General features: G+C 36.9%; 1 long non-coding RNA gene across 1 annotated transcript; it reads right to left on the bottom strand.

Annotated features, from left to right (window-relative positions):
- Nucleotides 1–8,018: 8,018 nt before the first annotated feature.
- Nucleotides 8,019–11,065, bottom strand: LOC145101675 (uncharacterized). The gene is made up of 5 exons (XR_013705758.1): nt 10,794–11,065; nt 10,219–10,358; nt 9,920–10,046; nt 8,702–9,018; nt 8,019–8,479 (listed from the first exon to the last, which is right to left on the bottom strand). It is a non-coding gene; the product is annotated as an uncharacterized LOC145101675 (long non-coding RNA).
- Nucleotides 11,066–21,133: the final 10,068 nt, after the last annotated feature.

Here is a 21,133-nt window from a genome sequence, read left to right as displayed (position 1 = left end):
CCTGGGGCATGAAGAAGGGAAAAAGGTCTAGAAATTGATATGACTAAAATGATTAAGAAATTGTTGAGGACAATCTAAGGTTTACCAAAGATTGGTTGCTCAAGGACAGTTGGAAGTATAGTATTAATTCTGGAAGGACCATATTGACATAATCTGTAAGGAGGCAACTCTTGTTCAGAAGTGATAGTCAAAATGGAATATGGAAGTTCTTCAAAGTTAGAAAGTATTCAATCTGTATGATTAGGAAACTTAATGCAAGAAGGATGTTTCCAAGGAGTTGATCTCCTTTGGAATACTCTGTAATTATTGTTGCCAAGTCTTTGTGAATTTGTGCATAATCATTACAAGAAGATCAATGCATATAAGTTTAGAATCTAACAGATTTCAGTAAATGGCATGAATTTGGAATTCTTGCATTTGCAGTAAGATTTGGGACTGTGAAATGAGAATCATTGGAGTTATATTCAATTGATCTATTTCACAAAGTAAAGATCATAGACAAACATAGTATGCATACTTGGTGTGTGGCATGAATAGTGTTTAGAAAAACATAGTGTACATGCTTGGAGCATGGGACAACTATTGTTTTAATTCAAGAATAAAGTTGATAGCTGAAACAATATACAATGAATAATGTGTAATCATATGGTGATAAATAAAAGGTGTTTTATTTATATTCATAAGTTCTGAGACCATATTGGATTCGATTATTATTGTGTTTCATTTTGCATGTTTTGACTTCCAGAATAACTAGATCATTGTTCTGATTGACTAAGTTATTCAAACCATCCACAGTCGGTCATATGTTGGAAGTAGATATGAATCAAGACTGTCATGGTTTGGGTTTGTAGAGGTCTAAGATGTTGGACAAGGTGGTGCTACAACACTCATGAGTGCTCATAAGTTCTGAGTATTGGATTCAACCCGCGCTCATTGGAATCACTTCATGGATTTTATCACGAGTGATCATGAGACGATAATATCTTATATTCTTCAAACCTAGAGATATGAGTTGTTACTATGAGTTGGTTATACATTGATTGCACGAAAACGCATTGGTAACTCGATGTTATAAAACGTGCCTTTGTGTATGATTCAACAAGTAGTAGAACAAGCCATATGAGTCGAAGTTTATCCATTCCTTTTACCTTCGGGATAAAAGCGATATATGTGGGCCCCTCGATGATTTGATGATGACAAATGGAAGTGCTCGGCCGGGCCAGGACTGATTTGAATTGTTCAATTAGTCAGTCGTCATAAATCGGAAATCGGGAAACAACAAATAGACAGAGAGAATGATTATAATCCATGTCTCAGTCCATATGATATCTAGAATGGAGGAATATATGATCCCTTATCTAATGGACGCGTCATTGATTTTTTCAGAGTTTGACAGCGGCTTTAAGAGCTACGATTCCTAGTCGGGTTATGAAGTCGTACTTGCAATAATAGTTTTAGACTTATCCAAGTGGGAGACTGTTGGATTAGATTTCTAAGCCCATAACTATTATTGGTATGTACTTGACCCGAGAGTAGCATGGTCCATTTGGGTTGCATATCATCAGGACAATTTGTTAGGATGGACTTTTGAGAGAAGGTTATTTATGGTTTATTAATATATTATAAGTTATAATATATTAATATGAAATCATATGTTTTAATTAGTATCGATCAAGAATTAATTTGGAATTAATTTAGTGATCAAAAGAGACTAATTAAATCTATGGGGACTAATTATGATAATTAGTTATATTTATATGTGTTGGGCTTATGACCCATGTTGGACCAAGTTTATGTATGGATACATAAAGAGTTGGGCCACATGAACCATGGATCATAAAACCCATGGGTATGGATTATGGGTTATACCCATGACCCTTGGAATCCTACATATAAATAGGTTACTCCATAGCCAAAATCACCACTTCTTTTCCTAGAGAAATATGGAGGTGTTTTGGTGCATGGAATTCTCTCTCAAGAGCCACCTTTGTCCTAAGTGTGTTGTGATTACATTTGAGGCATTTCATACTATTGGTGCTAAGCTCTTAAGGCCAAATACATCAAGACTTCAAGCCACATAAAAGGTATGTTTCCCTAACTAGTATATTATATGGTTTATGTCAAATGCATGCTAGTTATAGGTTTAATGTCTTGGAAACCATTTGCATGTATAATTAGTGAAAACATAGATCCAAGGTATTTAGGGTTGTATGTGCACCATAGGATGTTGTATTATACCAAAACCCAACAGGCCGAGCATCATAGGCCGCATGGCAAGCTGCAGCCTCTAGAGTTTCCCATGTGGAAATGGGAACAAATCATGATGGACTTCATTACCAAGTTGTCTAGGACGACGAAGGGATTTGATGTATATAGGTCATCGCAGATCGATTGACCAAGAGTGCCCATTTCCTGGCCATACGGGAAATCTCATCGGCCGAGAAGCTGGCCGACGTGTATGTCCGCGAGATCATTGCTCGCCATGGAGTTCCGGTCTCTATTGTTTCCGACCGTGATGTTAGATTCACCTCCTGCTTCTGGCAGAAGTTCCACGAGGAGCTAGGCACACAGCTGCACTTTAGTACAACTTATCATTGGCAGACCGACGGTCAGAGTGAATTTACCATACAGACCATCGAGGACATGTTGAGGGCTTATATCATTGACTTCAGTGGGAGATGGGATTCCCACCTACCCCTTGCAGATTTCACCTACAACAACAGCTATAATTCCAGTATTGACGCCCCATTTTTTGAGTTGTTGTACGGTCGGAGATGTCGCCCCCCAACCTATTGGGGTGAGGTTGGTCACAGAGTGATGGGGTAGACAACGGTAATTTGAAAACTACCGAGAAGATTCAGCAGATTAGACAGCGATTGCAGACCGCTCAGAGTAGACAAAAGAGCTACACCGATTAGCGCCGATCAGAGTTAGAGTTTCAGGTCGGTGACATGGTACTCTTGAAGGTCTCTCCCTAGAAAGGTGTGATCCGCTTTCAGGAAGAGGGGGAAATTGGGTCCTAATACATCGGGCCGTTCAGGATTATTTCCAAGGTTGGCAAGGTGGCATATAGATAAGAGCTACCGGAGGAGCTTAGTCAGATTCACAACACTTTCCACGTTTTACAGTTGCGGAAGTGCGTATTAGATAAGGAGGCGGTGGTGTCCCTGGATGACATACAGGTCGACGAGCGCCTGAATTACATGGAGAGGCTGATAGCCGTTCTTGATAGGAAGGTAAAGGTTCTGCGGAACAAGGAAGTACCTTTGGTAAAGGTATAATGGGAACACAGGAGGGGATCTGAGTGGACTTGGGAGCCGGAGGCTGAGATGCAGGAGCATTACCCGGAGTTGTTCACCGCAGCGGACTTCGAGGACGAAGTCTAGTTTAAGTGGGGGAGAATTATAACACCCCGACTCTCAGGTATGAACTTTACATCTTTATTTTTATCATTGAAAGGTCTACTCGACGAGTTGGATGCCTTGACTCGTCGAGTAGGAACGATTTTTGTCCGCGTGTTTAAGTGACCAACTCGACGAATCGGAGGACACGACTCAACGAGTTGGAGCTGGGGGATGAAACCCTAATTTCTGGGGTTTTGCACCATATTTAAAGGATCATTTGCCCCCTTAGCCTCCCTTTACAGCCCCTTGTGAGTCTAGAAACCCTAATTGCCGTTTTCTCTCTTTATTGTGTGATATTAAGCCTTGAGGTGGATTGTAGAAGGAAGATCTTTAAGTACTCAAGCTTGGAACAAGGAAAAGACTATGGATCCGAGTCCTACTTCATCCTAGCAGCATTTTGGAGGTAACAAGTTGTTACCTTGACTGTTTTCTATCTAGATCTATTCATGTATGAGATTAGGGCCATTTTAGCAATATTGTTATGTTATTTCGAGTATTGGGTGTGATTTGAAGTTGCAACTTCAGATCCAGGCTTATCTTGGTCTCTAAGATCATAAAGTTTCAGCCTTTAGTGAGTTAATACCTTATAACCCCTTCTATACCTTAGTTTTAACGATTTAAGCCTTGCATGCATGTAAATTTTCAACTTTACGTAACAAACGTGCCCTAGGAGGCTAGATCTACTGATTGGAGCATTGGAGTAGCTTAGAATCACCTGGACATGGGATGGATCACATGAACTCGACGAGTCGGATAATCCAACTCGGCGAGTTGGGGCGGGTTTTCCTGTTTCTGGTTCTACATGGACTCGACGATTCAGTTAGAGTTTTCCCCACAATTAGACACGCACAGACTCGACGAGTTGCCTGGAAACTCGGCAAGTCAACTGAAGGTTTTCACAACTTCTCAAGTTCTTGAAGGACTCGAAGAGTCAGTGAACTGCACTCGACGAGTCGGGTCAACATGGACTGTTGATCTTGACCGTTGACCTGGACTTTGACCAAGGGTTGACTAGTTGACTTCTGGGGGTATTTTGGTAAATTGGAAATTTATGAAAATGGTCTTATGGTAAATATATGTGGTGGAGTCTGTGGTTGTGGTTCGAGAGTTTGAGCTTATCACTTCAGTTTGACAGTTGTGAGGTGAGTTGTCCTCACTATACTAACAGGGTCAAAGGCACCAATGTCGGTCATTTACGGATTTATATCCGGGTTATTGCATGATATGCTTATTGATTTACATTTTGGTAGTTAGGATGGTGATATGCTTAGTGACCTGGTTAGGTCGGTATCCTGGTATATAGGATGATGCTATGTTAGTGATTGGTTAGGTCTGTATCCTGGTTATAGGATGTTGTTATGATTATTGATCTGTTAGATCAGTTTAACTATTATATATGCTAGCGTATGATATTTATGTGCACATGTTTGTTTGATTGGGGGTTGGGTTGAGGCGGTCCTGCTTTGTGCTGAAGGCCAACATACTCAAGGCAGGGTAGATAAACTGAAGGCCCTATAAAGGGATTCAGTCAGACCGAAGGCCCGAAGAGCGGTTCGGATAGACTATAGGCCCCACGAGGCGGTCCAGATAGACTGAAGGCCTGCGAGGCGATCCAGTCAAGCCGAAGGCTCATTATGCATGATGTTTACTTATATGTTATAGATATGTTTTATGGCGTTGGTATTTTGGGGGTAACTCACTAAGTCTTCGAGCTTACATTTATCGATTATTGTTTCAAGTACCTCTGATGATCGCGGGAAGGCGAATGCTTGATCGTACATCTCCTTATATTTTATGATTTTATGATTGATTATGGGATACTCTGACATTATACTATTTTGGAAACATGTTTTGTAATAATCATTGGTTTTGAAAATATTTTAAAAAAGTTTAAATTTGGCCTGATATTTATGGATGTTAACATAACCTTTGTGTGGTAGCCTTAGGGGTGTTTACAGTCCGGTTTGAAACAGTGAAACCGGCCAAATAGGTCATCGGTTTGGTTTTACAGTTTGTATTTTTCTTTACGGTTTGGCTTGCGATTTTGAACTTTTCAAACTGTATTGAACGGTTTGGCTTACGATTTTTAAGATTTCAACTCGTATAAAAACCTGACCGGACCATAGGATTTGTATATATATTAATTATTTTTTATATGTAATTATTTTTTATTGTATTATATATTAATTTTTATATACAAATAATAAACTTAAAAACCCATAATATTGAATTATTACAGCCCAATATTGAACTGGGCCAGTAGTCCACCTCCAGGCTCCAGCTCCAAGCAATCATGAACGGTGATTCACTGATTCAACTTGCCCTAATCGACTAATTGAGTAATCGCAAATCGCAAAGACCCAGACTCGGTTTCCACTTTCCAGTTGCCACACCAAATCGTGAAGACGCAGACTCGCCTCCCCTACAGCAGCTCCGATTCTACCTCTCGTTTCTCTATCGTTGGCTGGCTTGTTGCTCCGATAAGGTATGCTATGTTTTGAATCAACTGAAATGATTTATTAACCATCCATCTACACTTGTTGCTAACTGCTTGGCTCCGACTACAGGCTTACAACTCATCGACTCCCCTGCAGCAGATCCGATTCTAGCTCTGTTTGGCGTTTGCAGGTCCGAGAGTCCGACATTCCGAGTTTCCGACTACACCTCTCGTTTCTCTATCATTGCCTGGCTTGGTGCTCCAATAAGGTATGTTGTGTTCTGAATCAAATGAACTGATTTGTTTACCATCCATCTACACCTGATTTCTATCCATCCATCACCTCCCCTATCATTATGCGTTTGATTTTTTTAACAGAAGCAAACATCATTCCAAACCTATTGATTTTTTATTTCTTTCTAAACCTGGTGCTAACTGCTAAGACTCATCACCTTTATTGTATGTATCTGTCGTTCTTGACCCTCGATACAAGTTAAAATATGTCATTTGGAGTTTGGAAGAAATGTACCCTATTGGTGATATTGCATGTGACTTGAAAAAGAAGTTAAAAGCCACTTTGACTCGACTTTATGACTTTTATTTGGAAAAAGATCCTATGCATGCTAGAAGTTCTTCAAACAAGGATTATAACAAAAGAAAAGTTAATGAGAATCTTAACATACAAGAGAAGCATATGCTAAAATATAAGGAACATTTGGAAGATGAAAAAACAGAAGAAGTGAGTGAGCTTAAAAGATATTTGTCAGATAACCAAGAGCCAAGCTATGAGTCATTTGACTTGTTGGATTGGTGGAAGACAAATGGAGCAAAATATAAGATTTTGGGAAAAATTGCAAGGGATGTCTTGGTTGTTCCAGTTTCCACAGTTGCGTCGGAATCCACATTTAGCACCGAGGGTAGAGTTTTGGATTCATTTAGGAGTAGTCTTTCTCCTAAAACAATGCAAGTGCTTATATGCACACAAAATTGGATTCAGGGTGTGTTTAACAAAAATGCAAAAGTTGGTTATGAAGATATGTTGAAAGAAATTGAAGACCTTGATGAAATTGAAAATGGTAAGTTTTAAATTTTCAAAAGTTATATATTTTCTCCTACTTATTATTTCTAAATTCTAACAAAATATAACTTGTATTTTAGATTTTGCAAGCAAACTTAATATTTGCACCGACAATAACGAATGAAATGTACATTTCTTCTCTTGATTTTATATTGAATTTTTGGTGTGACGTTTTAATATTGACTTTTTTGGACAGCAAAAGCTTATGAATCGGATAGCATTTTGGAAGTGGATAGCATTTTGGAAGTGAGCGTGCTGACGATGCTTTTTGGATAACAGTTTTGCTGTTTTGGACAGCTTAGTAGGATGTGTGTATTAGTCTAATATTTGATGTAATGGAAAAATATTTTATATTTTCATTTATTGCTTTTTATTTGCTGTTTTGGACAATTTTACTATTGCAGTGTTTTTAACAAACCGCTAATAGTGCAATTTTTTTTTACTAATTAGACAGAATTTTGACTAATTTAATACCTTAAATAGCGCAGTTTTTTTTTACTGTTTTAATACCTTTAATAGTAATTTTTTATTGTTTTAATACCTCTAATATTATAGCTTTAATATTACATAGAATTTTTACTATTTTAATACATGTAATAGTGCAGTTTTTTTTTACTAAATTACTTTAATGGATTCAATTAAAATGGGCCTAAAAAGCCCAAACCGTGAAGCTAACGGTTTGGTTTGGTTTTAAATTTTCAACGGTTTGGCTGCGGTTTTTGCTTAGCAAAATCGTTAGTAACGGTTTAGCTTCGGTTTGACCTAAAAACCAAAAAAACCGGACCGTGAACACCCCTAGGTAGCCTAGTAGATAGTTAGCAGTTAGTGATGTTGAAAGCTCATTGTATAATTACATTTCAACTCCATGGCAATTAAAAGATTCAAACTTTGAATTCAATACCTTCTTTCTTAATGGGGAAAAAATGTTTTAATCCACCATGATCTCAAACTCACCCCATCACTCTTGTTGAACACTTGACTTTACAAGTAATATCTTTAAAGCATGAGAACATCTAACAATCAACAAATAAAATTTAAAAAAAAAAAAAAAAAAGTTTTGTTAGATGATTTGGAGGTGATCAATGGACATAGAAGGTGATGCATTAAATCCATGAAAGCTTCCTTTTTAGCCACATTTTGTAATCCGTCATGTGTCATGAGTTTGGTTGGCAAGAAATACAATGGAATTCAATCACATTCATTTGCTACTTTCTTTTTGGCTTGTGATTGCTTTATAACGGATTTGAGTACATTTTGGTCTTCTAATGAAAATAAGTAGATAAAATTCAATTTTTACCACCAATCCCTAGGAATGATCAAACCCCTAAAACATGGAATTTTGAATCAATCTCCGTCCAATAATTCCATCAGTTTGGCAACCATATACACCACAGAATGGAATCGAGATTCCAATTCTTTCAAACTCTGTTGGATTCTATTTTCTAAACATGCCCGTAGTAGATAAATGGTCTGAGAATTTATGGAGCAAAAGAGGATGGTAATAAGTACCATGAATAGCTTGACCCTCGTATTCATCTCTTGGTGGATATGAGCTCGACCCTGAAGATGAAGGTTCCCGAGTCATGTACCATAAATAGATGCTTACAGAAAAAAACATGTGTGTGATTGTTGCTGAGTCAGCATCCCTATCATTGGATAGTGCCAGCATGGCACCTCATGATAGAAACAACCGAAAGACGTGATGAAAATTCATTATCATACACAAAACTGCAGAAAATATGTACAGCCTTTAGAAACTAGTTGGGAGAAAAGAAAAATTACCCTGTGACAAAACCTGAACATGCATTTGCTAAGACTGAATGTACGCATGGAAGTGGCCGTAAGTATATGCATGTAATCGAGGATACCATCCATATAACTTTTCATAAGAACAATAACACTGTAAATGCAAAAGTCCAGGGACCAAATAGTAATTTACTCAGAATGGAAGGATCAAAATTGGGTATAATACATCTTTAATGCAGGCATTGCAACAATAGCTCCTCCAAGGGAATGTCCCACAATTCGAAGATTGTACCCTTCACACTCACGAGTCACGTCCATCTCTCAGTAATGAAGTAATCAGCCTTCCTGGAATTCTGAGTTGCAATACGATATTATACGAATTAAATTCTAGAAGAAATCAGTGTGAATGTCATTAGGATAAACTTTATGAACACCATTATCATGTTTCCAGTGAGTCCACCCTAAATAGTTTTGGAAAATCACACAAAGGCCATTACATTATCAGTCTTTTACCTAAAAAGCCATTATGATAAATAAAAATTTGCATAAAATCCATCAATTTTTAATTATTATTTTTTTCGTTTCATCCATTATTGACCTATAAAAACCGGTTACCAGGTTTGATTTGCTTACGTGGACAATTTTAAATGAGAGAAATTAAACATCCTCCTACTTTTCTTCCTATTTATCTTCCTACCCATTTGAAATGAGGACAAGTGTATTAATATATAATTGATATTATCCAAATATGACACTTATCACCATTTCACATGGGTAGAAATATATATAAGTAGGAAGAAGAGGTAGGAGGATATTTAATTTCTCTTTTAATAAAGTGGCATTTGATGTGACAAGGGAAATGTCCACACTCCACATAGTCTCATCAGACACTAACCCTTTAACTATTTTCCGTTCTTTTTTCCTCTCATGTTAAAATTGATGAACATAGTCTGATGTGGCAAGGGAAATGTCCATACAGTCTCATTCGGACACAAACCCTTTACATATTTTCCCTCTCATGTTAAAATTGTGATGAACATTGTGAAAGATGTTTTTTGGAATATAAGGGTAAAATTGTCATTTAGTCTCATTCACACTATTTAGTGTTTACTCGCTCTAGAAAATAAAGAAATTGACCTTATGAATATAGCACTTTATTCAAACAGACATCATTAACCATTCAGCCACACCCATACAGGACTTAATGAGGGGAAATAGAAAAAGAAACAGCCAAGAAAAAGAGAGGAAGCATACAAGTATTTGACACGTCCCAGACAGCACAATGCCTCACGAATGCCATGATCAAATATCTCATGGTAATGGTGTTTCCATGCTTTGTTTTCATTTGTATAAAAGGATCTCCATCTTAAAACATCAGATCCTGAAAAACATTGTAAAAGTGTGACAAAACACACCATGATGATGAATAGAACCAAAATATTACGCAGACAGATGTTGTTAGTTGAAAGACTACATGCAAAAACAAGTTTTAGGGATAGTAAGCCACTAATTGTAACAATTGAAAAAAAAAGGGAAATGAGACTCAAGTTTACCTAATATGCATGCATTTGGAGTTAAATATTCAAAAACATTGACTTGAAGGTAACTTGCACCCATAAACTGTAGCACTCTGATTACAGATGCAAATCGCGTCCACCGTATCCACTTCCTGTACCTAATCTATTAAGTATTACTGTAATAGAAGAAATCTTAAATTAGGCGACATCTCTATACGTCACTTGAAAAGGAATATATACAATCACTTTTCTAGTTTACCAATCATACAATTACTCATAAACAATCAGAAACATAGCATTGTAGTTCAGACAACTTGATTGATTAACAGAAGTTGAGAAAAATCTACTAATCCCCAACCCAAGTTATGTGTTGAAATGCGTAATTCAAAAATTATTTGCTAATAGTATAAGTGAAGGGGGATTATTAAGCCTGGACGATAATCTAGCAGACCGAACAAATTGAAGCTGTAAGGGACACTTGACACCTAGACGGTTGCTTATAAAGCACTAATTAGGGTTTAATCATGTTCGTTGCTTCAACATATTTTTAAACCAACCCGTTATTGTATTACTACTAAACAAAATGACAAGAAATCGATGTAAAACTGGACCTGCCGATGACGCCAAATTAGGGTTCCAACAGCTCGTTTTTCGATAGGACCATTAACAATCGCAAAGGATATCTCAAGAGATAAAACATTGCTTTAACATCCAGCCTAGCTGTTTAATACCCCCTGCAAAACCCAATTTGGGTCCTCTTAAACTTGTCATACGTGGGGAAATTTTCACTGGGAACTATGGGGCTTGGGTTTGCCTGTAAAAAAGCTCGAAACCGGGATGCTCATTGAAATTGAAATATGTGAATAGGTTTCCGATTCCGGGATGCTCATTGAAATATGGGAATAGGCGGTGTTCGGTTAACTTTTGTGGGCAAAACTCCTTTTTTTTTTTTCTTAGCTTTTCCCCGTCAAAAATCTTTTTTTAAAAAGAAAATAATAAAAGATATTTAGCAAAACTTTTTTTAAAAGCTACTTTTAAAGTTTTTATATAAGGAAAATGAACTTTTTGAAAAAGTCAGAAAATACTACGACTTTTGGGCTATGAAAAGCTAAGCCAAACACCTCCTTGTAACAAAATGACTTTTTGTGTAAAAAGACTTTTTACAAAACCAGTTTCTTTTCCAATTTCATCCTTTTTTATTTGATTTTTTGTCTTTTGTTATTTTTTTTTGTTATTTTTTCTATTTTGTTTTTTTGATGTTTTTAAATTATTGTTATTATTATTATTATTATTATTATTATTATTATTATATATATATATATATATATATATATATATATATATATATTAAAGTTCTGAAAAATAATAACAGTAAACTACATTAGGAGTGGCAGAACTGGTCCCTGTTTATTATGTGACATAAGTGGTCCGCTTCTTTTATTAAATTACAGTTTGGTCCTTTAATAATGTAATTAACATATATAAGGTTAGTGGATTATCGATCCACCGCTCCTTTTTAGTTCCAGATCCTTCCACCGCTTTGACCGCTTCAACCTTCTACATACCTTTTGTCTCCGACTTCATCGATCTGTTGAAAACCAATGACGAGATGAAAGATCTTGATAAAGAAGCTAGAGAAGAAACACAAAGGAAATTGGTGGTGATGGCGTTTGTCATAGTCGGAGAAAAACGGTGATGGAGAGGAGCTGGTGACGCTGGCGCCAAAGTTGCGTCAACAGGTACCTGCGTTCCACTCATATTCACCTTCGATCAGAAACGTACGGTCGTCTTCCATCGTATTCTCCTTCAAACCGTTTTTCCCATAGATTAGGGTTCGGGTTTTGGTTTAACAAACATCTCAGGTACCACTACCCCGCTTTCCCTCTTTCAATTTCGATTCGTTTTTTGTGTTTCATATACTTCTGCCTCCTCAATCTCCTAATCAGTTGTTTACACATTTCATTACATCCACTAAACCTCATCGTCGATGCCCTCCAAACAACCTGCTCTGTCGCCTTCTTGCATAACCCAGTTCGAAACAGAGGAGATATTGAAGATGGGTTCCAATCAACCGCCGGGAACTGTTGTACTTCACTCGTATGTTCTTCTCGGGAAGCACATCAATATCGTGGATCGACAAATCCACTCATGTCTACCTCGCCTGTTAAGCGAAGGTAACACATATAGTTCAAATTATACAATTATGTTGTTAAATAACTTCAATTTCCTTCAAATTAGGGTTTAAAATCGATGAATTTGACTTGTTGTTCTCGTTGTTTCTGTTGCATGTGGTGGTTTACGATAAGATATTGTTACTGAAGAAAAAGAAAAACAATTGCTCTGATACCAACTGAAGAAATGAGAAAAATTCAATAAACCTAAACTAGAGTAGTCCAAGTGTTGAAAATACTGAAACAAAGTTTTAGAATCGTCAAGTGGCAAGTAATGCGGAAAATAAAGAGTTGTAAAACACAAAGTTAATGATAAAAACGTTTTTTTATATGTTCAAGATCAATGATTCAAAAGTGTCTAATATTCATCAAGATTCAGTTACAAGTGTTTGAATGATAGACAAGCTAAAACACTCAAATGGCTCTCTGAAGACTAATCTAAACAACAATTTTGCAGAATGATCTGAAATGAGCAAGGAATAGCCAGGAAGAACTACTTTATAATGGATCCCAAGGGGCCTATTTATAGGCTTTGGAAAATCCCATGACATGGCTTGACCAATCAGGTGTTGACACGTCATCATGACTTAGTCATCAGTTGACACATTTGCCCTACTTAACAGAGAATGGATGGAATATTCCAATTCTGTTAGTATTATGTTAGGTTCCATCCAAGTTATGAGTCTTCGTAATTCTTGAACCTTCTTGATCAACATTGAAAAAGTGATGAGCAACATGAGCATCATGTTGCTCAATTGTCTTCTTAGACGTCATCAACTTCCAGAAGTGTTGTTGATCATGTTGAGTAGTTTCTTGAATGTTGGACTGTGTCTTGAACTTAAAGATGTACCACCACATGTTCATGATGGACCATGGACGAAATTCATGTTCCTTTGAGCATTTGGACGTGCCTTCATCGTACATGATGTGTCATGTGTAGTCTTGTTAAACCATCAATGTGATCATGTTGATCCATTGACTTGAGTTGAGCCACCAAGTGTTCCTGTTTAGCCATCAACTCTTGTTGAGCCATAGAGTTATTGATGAGTCAACAATGTTTCTGATGAGCCATAAATATTCCAAATGATCCATCAGTGTCTTGATGCTCCACATATGATCTGGATGTGCCATCTGAGATCATGATGATCCAACTAGCTTTCTTCAAGTGCTCCATGTCAACAGCAGGTGCTCCATGTAAGCTTCAAGTGCTCCAAAATATGATTCTTCAAACACTTGTTGAATCTTCAACATCTTTCCAACTTGAAACATTCTGATAATGTTTGTTAGAAAGATATATAAAAGGACTCAACTTATTTCAAGTGACAATCACATATAAATATTTTCCAACAGTTTCCCCCTATGTGATGGTTACTGAAATAAGGAGTAAAAATAAAAGTAGAAATAAAAGTAATAACACGCAAGATAAATTTTAGCAATATGATAAGTTACCAGTAGCAAAAACATCATCCATATGTTCAAGAAAAAAAACAAACAAAACAAAAAAAAAAACATAATCTAAACTTTGTTTCTCAAGTTTATTAACCATTGTCGGAAACTCAAAAACCATGTAAGTTCTTCAACGATCTTCACTCTCAGCGATTCTTCTTGATCTCCTGTTCTCTTCAATAAACTGATGATGCCTTCAATGAATTCAGAAGAGAATAGATGTTTTTGGGAGATTCTCATGAATTTTAATCGACCTTTAGAAGAGAATACAACACCTCTATGTGGTTTATTTAGAATGTTCCCAGGCGATTCATTCTCCATATTTAGATTCACATTTGGTTCCTCAGCTTCCTTTTCTCCTAGCTGTCCAATCTCCCAGTCAACATTGAAATTAATAACCATGTCGAGCACATATTGCCTTAGGCGTTGTAGAACATCTGCATAAGTTTTATCTGTACTCACCCTTTGTTTCAACCAAATGATTAGTGATCTGATATCAGCTTGGTTTATTATTAGGAAATCAGCTTCATAAAACATGAACTCAGAGTTGTATGTCCTTCTTCCTTGAAAGAATGCATATGGCATTTTTCTAAATTTCCGTATGTCAATTTTGTTGATTAAAGCAATCTTGAACTTTAACCATACAGGGAAAACTTGGATTGATTTCTTCTGAAAGAATCTTTTCTTTAGGTCTTCAATGTCTAAATCAACCTCAGCTGGATAAATTGCACTTGGCCATAAGTTAAACTTCATACCATTCGGGGGTGCAGGAATATCCCAGTTTTCTTTAGTGAGGTATGAAGGAGGTGTGAAGGAATTTGTGGGCTTGATGACCTTTACCTTTTGATAGGAATCTTTATAAGGGTTAAAGAAGATAGTTCTTTTAAGTGAAGACACTCTAAATTGTTTATCATGCCATGTACTCCTTTCTTCAGTCGAGATCTCTGGAGATTTCTTTTTTCGAAGCATCTATTGTTTAGACTTTAATTCCTTAGCCTTCAGTTGCTTAGCTAAACCTTCGTTTATCTGCATTTGAGTTTCTTTAGCTAATTCCTTTTTAGATTTGAATATACCTTCTGCTTTCCCCTATCGTTGGGATCACTGTGAGAAAGCTTTGACTGAGTGGTTGGTTCTGATATGATGAGCGGTTTAGAGAACTGGACATCTTTCCTTCTTGGAACTTTTAGAGATGGATCTTTGATCCCTTGTTGATGAATGAGCTCCTTTTCTTTCTCAGCTAACATGGCTTTGTTCTGTTGAGCCTTTAATCATGCATCAACAGCGATTTTGTCAAGTGACTGTATTTTCTCATATCTCCTTTTCTCAAACTCATTTAGTGAGTTTGGAATTTGGTGTATGATAGGAGACTGACTTGATCTGTTCTTGTGGACCTTTCCCCCCTCTGGTTCAGGTAACCTCTCATTTGAACCATATAGATTTGCTAAGATCAAGTCAAGTTTGGAATCAGTTGATGCAACCTTTTGTTGAAGAGCACATAGATCTGAAGAGGAAGATTGTTGCTTGATAGCCTTGACTTCATCGACTAGCAACTGAACAGTCTTCTGAAGGGAAGATATGTCACCTGATGAGCTATTGATTTTCTCATAATTAGATTTTGATAAATTTGCTATGTCAGAGCTTAACGAATCCAAATGACATTGAACTTGCTCACTGAAGGCCTGAAAGGGAGAGGTAGAGGATGATGCAGAAGCTTTAGATAGTTCAGCAATGGACTTCTCAAGAGTGGAGATATAGCGGTCTTGAGCAGTAACATGATTTTGCATATGATCCAATTTGGCTTCATAAACAGACTCTAGATTGGATAAGGATTGTATGAAGTCATCTATCTTCTGATTCATCGGAGAGAGACATGCTTCAATAGTGTTATGAATTTTCTGATCTAGAGTTTCAATCCTCCGCATGTTACGAGCAACTTTTCCTTTGATATAAGCAGTTGTGCCTTCAAAATCTTCAATAGTGACTTGAAGTGTTTTGACCCATGCTTCTGTTTTCTCATTGAGTATACACATATTTTCTTCCATACATTCAAGATATTCTTGAAAGTTCTGCAGATATTCAGAGTGAGAAGATGTGTGAAAGCGAATCTCTACAATACCATCAGCTACCATTTGGGCGGTAAGTCTGATGCGTGCAGGCTCTGTTTCTATGGTATTATCCTCATTTGTGTCTTTAGGAGTACTGTTGTCCTGAAGAGGATCTTGTGAAAAGGATGAGAGATTTGGTTCGTTAACATCTTTTTCTTGAGATTCTTTTGGAGTTGGAGGAGAGTAATCATCAAGATCAATGGTGAAAGTCCTGGCAGATACAATGGAGTAAAGAACAATAGACATGTCATTGGTCTCATCATCGACTATTAGTCCTTCACTGGAAGGAATATCGACCGTCTGCATTGGAGTATCGTCATCGGGATTATCTTGTACTAGAGAATCTTGAGGAATATTTTCTGGTTCGGATTGCTTATCATCATCTTGGTTATCGTCCTTAAGTGAGTCATAATCCAAGGAGCCATGATGGTTTGGACTTTCTAGAACCGACTGAACGTGTGCTGGTGAAACTAGAGCTAAAGAGGATGGTTTATCATAATCAGATGGAGCGTGAAATAAGGAATCTATGAAAGAGAATGACTTAGAGGTTGTACCAGATTTAGGGAGAGATGTGGGTTCCTCTAAATCTGCTCCATGATTATCATCAGAGATGGCTGGAGATGAGATAGGGGTGGTTGACTTGATTTAGACTTCTTATTCTTTGCAGACTTCTTGGATGCATGATCAGAATGCTTCCTCTTCTTTTTGGGAGGCGAAATAATTCCCTGGATGTATTTCTGATATGAGCAAAGAGAATCACTGTTTTCATCCAACTTTGTTAGTATAGAATCCGGAATGATGATTGGTTGTGAAGACCCAGATTCAGATGTCGTACGAATCCGATATGGCGTCATACACGAGAAATGTGGCTTTGGGCCTTCTGGAATCCATCCTGGTACAAGATTACTGTTATGGATGGCGTCATAAATAATGATTGACCACCAACAAGGATGATGAATCAAAAATTTATTCTTTGATGCAGGGAGAAAATTAAGGAAATCTTCCCAAAGAATAGACGTGTAGTCAACATTGATGTCGTAGAAGAGCCCGTACATAAGAATCCAAAGGTCTGTTTTACCTTTGCTGCGTCCACCAACTGATCCGAATAGACATCTAGTGAGGACGGACCTGAGAAAGTGCCATGGTGTGGGAAGGCAAGATTTCCGAATTCTTGAAAGACATGGTTCTTGTTCGTCTTCAAATTTATACCCCATTTCCTTGAACATTGTCAATAATTGAGCAGAAGTTGGTGTGGAAAATGTTTGAGGTGTAGGAGGAATATCGCTTAGACCTAAACTGACTGCGAACTCTTCTTTAGTGAGGACCAAAGTAGCTTGAAAAAGATTAAATTCAACAGCAAGTTGTTTGGACCTTGCTCTTGTGGAGATGACTGCTGACAGAAAGACTTCAGTGATAAGAGATTGTGGAGTTGGAGAAGTAGAAAGAAGTGCATATGCCAACAGGCATTTGTGCAGATACTCAACTATGACACCAAATTCTTTGGGTTGTTCCTGAGTGTTGAGAACTGCAGTATAGTTGGATGCAGCCATTTCAACTTTAGGTGATGATGAGTGTGTCTCAGTTGAAGGTCCAGTGGCATGAGAGTGTGAAGCCTTATGAGAAGACTTTGCTTTAGAAGTCTAGCCATCTTCTATGTCAGCCATGTCTTGAAAAAGAATAGAAAAAGAACAAAAAATAAATAAATAAATAAATAAATAAAAGGAATTGTTAGTTAAAGAAATATAGCTAAAAAATAGCATATAATCTTAACTAAAAGAGGGAAGTGAGGATGGGGGATTGAAATGTGTGAATTTGCATTTACTAAACAAAGTTGTGAATTGAGTAGTATTTTTTATTCAACTATGGACAGGAAGAATCTGCAAATTCATTCTTACTGAGTATAGGCCAGAAAGCAAATTACATGACAAGTTGGAATAAGAAAGAAAGAAATTGATGTCCTATACAAAAAAAAGTGATGTTACTAAATCATAGCAAAAGTGCAAAGATCAAGTAAAACTGCTAAGTCATGACCTATGATGACTATTGCACATCAAATGAAAAAGTCTTTAGAAACTAACATAAAATTAGATATCGTAGAGACAACAATTGACAAATAAAAAAAATATATGTTGATCCGAAAATTACATATAATGAAATGAAACTGAAGATCACAGAAGAGTAAGAGAAGAGAAATTACCTTAAAGAAGATGGGTGTAGGTAATGGACTTGTGAGTATGAAAAGCAAGATATGCACCAATAAGTATAATGCTCACAGGAAATATTTGATCAAATACTCAACACTAAATAACCTAAGCATGGTGTGTGAAGAAGAGTTAATGATCAAAAAGAAATAAATAAAAATAAAAATGGAAAGAAAAAAAAATTACTCACTCAATATGATTGCAACAAGAAGAGATGTTCACTTAAAAGAATTGATAGGCCAATGCTAGGGGAACCTGACCATAGGAACATATGTATAGACATGAATCATCAACCAAAGGAGGGGTAACTTTATTATATGAGGATATGTGCACATGCGAGAGAGAAGTTACTTACCAGTTGATGTCTTGTTGAATCAGTGAGTGACATAGAGATAAGTCAACACAAATGACACAGGAGATGTGCAAATCTATGTTATGTCAAGAAAAAACAAAACTTTAAAAGGTGTACATCATGATCATCATAGAGTGTAAAGAAAAGGAATGACCACGTACCTAGAGTGATCAAGGAATGTGGTGCTCAATATAAAATGATGAAAGACCACGTGATGATAAACACTAAACACATGACAATTCAATAATCAATGTTAAGTTGACTATGATGTACAAAGAAAAGAATACACATGTAGCATATGATAATGCTCATGGGTGGATTTGTGATAACTAGGGTTTCACAAAAGAGTAGTGATGCTTACCTAGATTTTGAAGATGATCCACACAAGAGAAGTTGAATGATGATTCTCCAACAAGTAGTTGATGATGATCCAAAAAAAAACTAGGGTTTGTACAAGACAAAGAGAAAAAAAAAGAAAGAAAAAGGTCTAGGGTTAAAAGAGAAAAAAAAACGTGAATTAGGGTTTTTTTTTTAAAAAAAATGCTCACCTAGGGTTGTGATTGGCTCAAGAGGTGATGAGCAGATCAATTGATGTTGCTCTAAGACTTTGATGTTCACTAGGGTTTCGAAACTTGAAGGTAGCTCAAGTAGGGGTTTCGAAATTTGAGGGTGGCTCAAGTAGGGTTTTGAAATTTGAGTGTGGCTCAAGTAGGGTTTCGAAATTTGAGTCTTGATCAAGTAGGATTTCGAAATTTGAGGGTAGATCAAGAAGGTATCGAAACTTAGGTGTGGATCAAGAAGGGTTTCGCAACTTGAAGGAAGATCAAGAATGTATCGAAACTTAGGTTTGATGAAGAAGGGTTTTGTAACTTGAAGGTAGATCAAGAAGGTATCAAAACTTAGATGTGGATTAAGAAGGGATTCGCAACTTGAATGTGGATCAAGAGGTGATCACAAAATCTTGTTGATGATCAAGCAGATTTTTGGCTCAAGAGTGGTGAATTCCCTTGTTGGTGAACACCAGAGCTTGTTGATGATCAAGAGGATGGTGCAATGAGTACATATAGCACACGTCTAGGGTTTTGAAGATTGAGTGATGCACAAGAAAATGAGATCAAGAGGGAATTTCAAAAATAGGGTTGGATCAAGAAGGAATTTCGAATTTACTTGATGATCAAGATAAGGTTGTTGATGATCAAGAGAGAGTTTCGAAAATATGGTTGGCTCAAGAAGGAATTTTGAATTTACTTGATGATCAAGATAAGGTTGTTGATGATCAAGAGAGAGTTTCGAAAATAGGGTTGGCTGAAAAAGGATTTTCGAATTTACTTGATGATCAAGATAAGGTTGTTGATGATCAAGAGAGAATTTCGAAAATTAGGGTTAGGTTCAAGAAGAGATTTCGAATTTACTTGATGATCAAGATAAGGTTGTTGATGATCAAGAGGGGTTTTTCGAAAATAGGGTTTTCTCAAGAAGGAATTTCGAAATTTTCTTGATGATCAAGATAAGGTTGTTGATGATCAAGAGGATTTTTTGAAATTAGGGTTTGCTCAAGAAGGAATTTCAAAATTAGTTGATGATCACAAAGATCTTGTTGATGATCAAGAGGGTTGTTGATGGTCAAGAAGGATTTTGAAATAAGGAATGCTCAAGAGAGATTTTGAAATTAGTGATGGCTCAAGAAGGGTTTCGAAATTACTTGATGGCTCAAGAGGGCACAAAAACCTCGTTGATCATGAATGGCTCAAAAGGGATTTCGAAATTACTTAATGGCTCAAGAGGGCACAAAAACCTTGTTGATCATGAATGGCTCAAGAGGGATTCTAAAATTATTGATGCTCAAGAGGTAATTTCGAAATTACTTGATGATCAAGAGAGGGTTGTTGAGGATCAAGAAGAATTTCGAAATTAGTGATTGACTCAAGAAGGGTTTTGAACGTACTTGATGAGCAAGAGAAGGTTGTTGAGGATCAAGAAGGAATTCGACATAAGTAATGCTCAAGAGGGAATTTCGAAATTACTTGATGCTTAAGAGGGGGGGGGGTACAAAATCCTTATTGATCGAAATTAGTGATGGCTCAAGAAGGATTTCGAAAATAAGGAGTGCTCAAGAGGGGGGGGGGGTATAAAATCCTTGTTGATCACTAATGGATCAAGAGGGTACAAGAAATCCTTGTTGATCACTAATGGCTTAAGAGGGCACAAGTAGTCCTTGTTGATCACTAATGGCTCAAAAGGGTACAAGAAATCCTTGTTTATCATGAATGGCTCAAGACAACACAAAAACCTTGTTGATAATGAATGGCTCAAAAGAACACAAAAACCTTGTTGATCATCAATGGCTAAAGAGGAATTTCGAAATTAGTGATGGCTCAAGAGGAATTTCGAAATTGGTGATGGCTCAAGAGAGTGTTGTTGAGGATCAAGAAGGATTTCAAAATAAGTAATGACTCAAGAGGACATCCAAAATCCTTGTTGATCACAATTAGGGTTTGTTGAGCCAAACTAGTGTTTTGAGAGAAACTTGTGGCTTAAGAAGGGATTTTCGAAAATAAGGTTGTTGTTGAGCCAAACTAGGGTTGTTGAGCCAAACTAGGGTTGTTGAGCCAAACTAGTGTTTTGAGAGAAACTTGTGGCTTAAGAGAGATTTTCGAAAATAAGGTTGTTGTTGAG

This window comes from Lactuca serriola, chromosome 4 (assembly GCF_051521515.1).
Source record: "Lactuca serriola cultivar US96UC23 chromosome 4, Lser_US96UC23_V15, whole genome shotgun sequence".
Taxonomy (NCBI): domain Eukaryota; kingdom Viridiplantae; phylum Streptophyta; class Magnoliopsida; order Asterales; family Asteraceae; genus Lactuca; species Lactuca serriola.
This window is presented reverse-complemented; position numbering and strand designations above follow the sequence as displayed.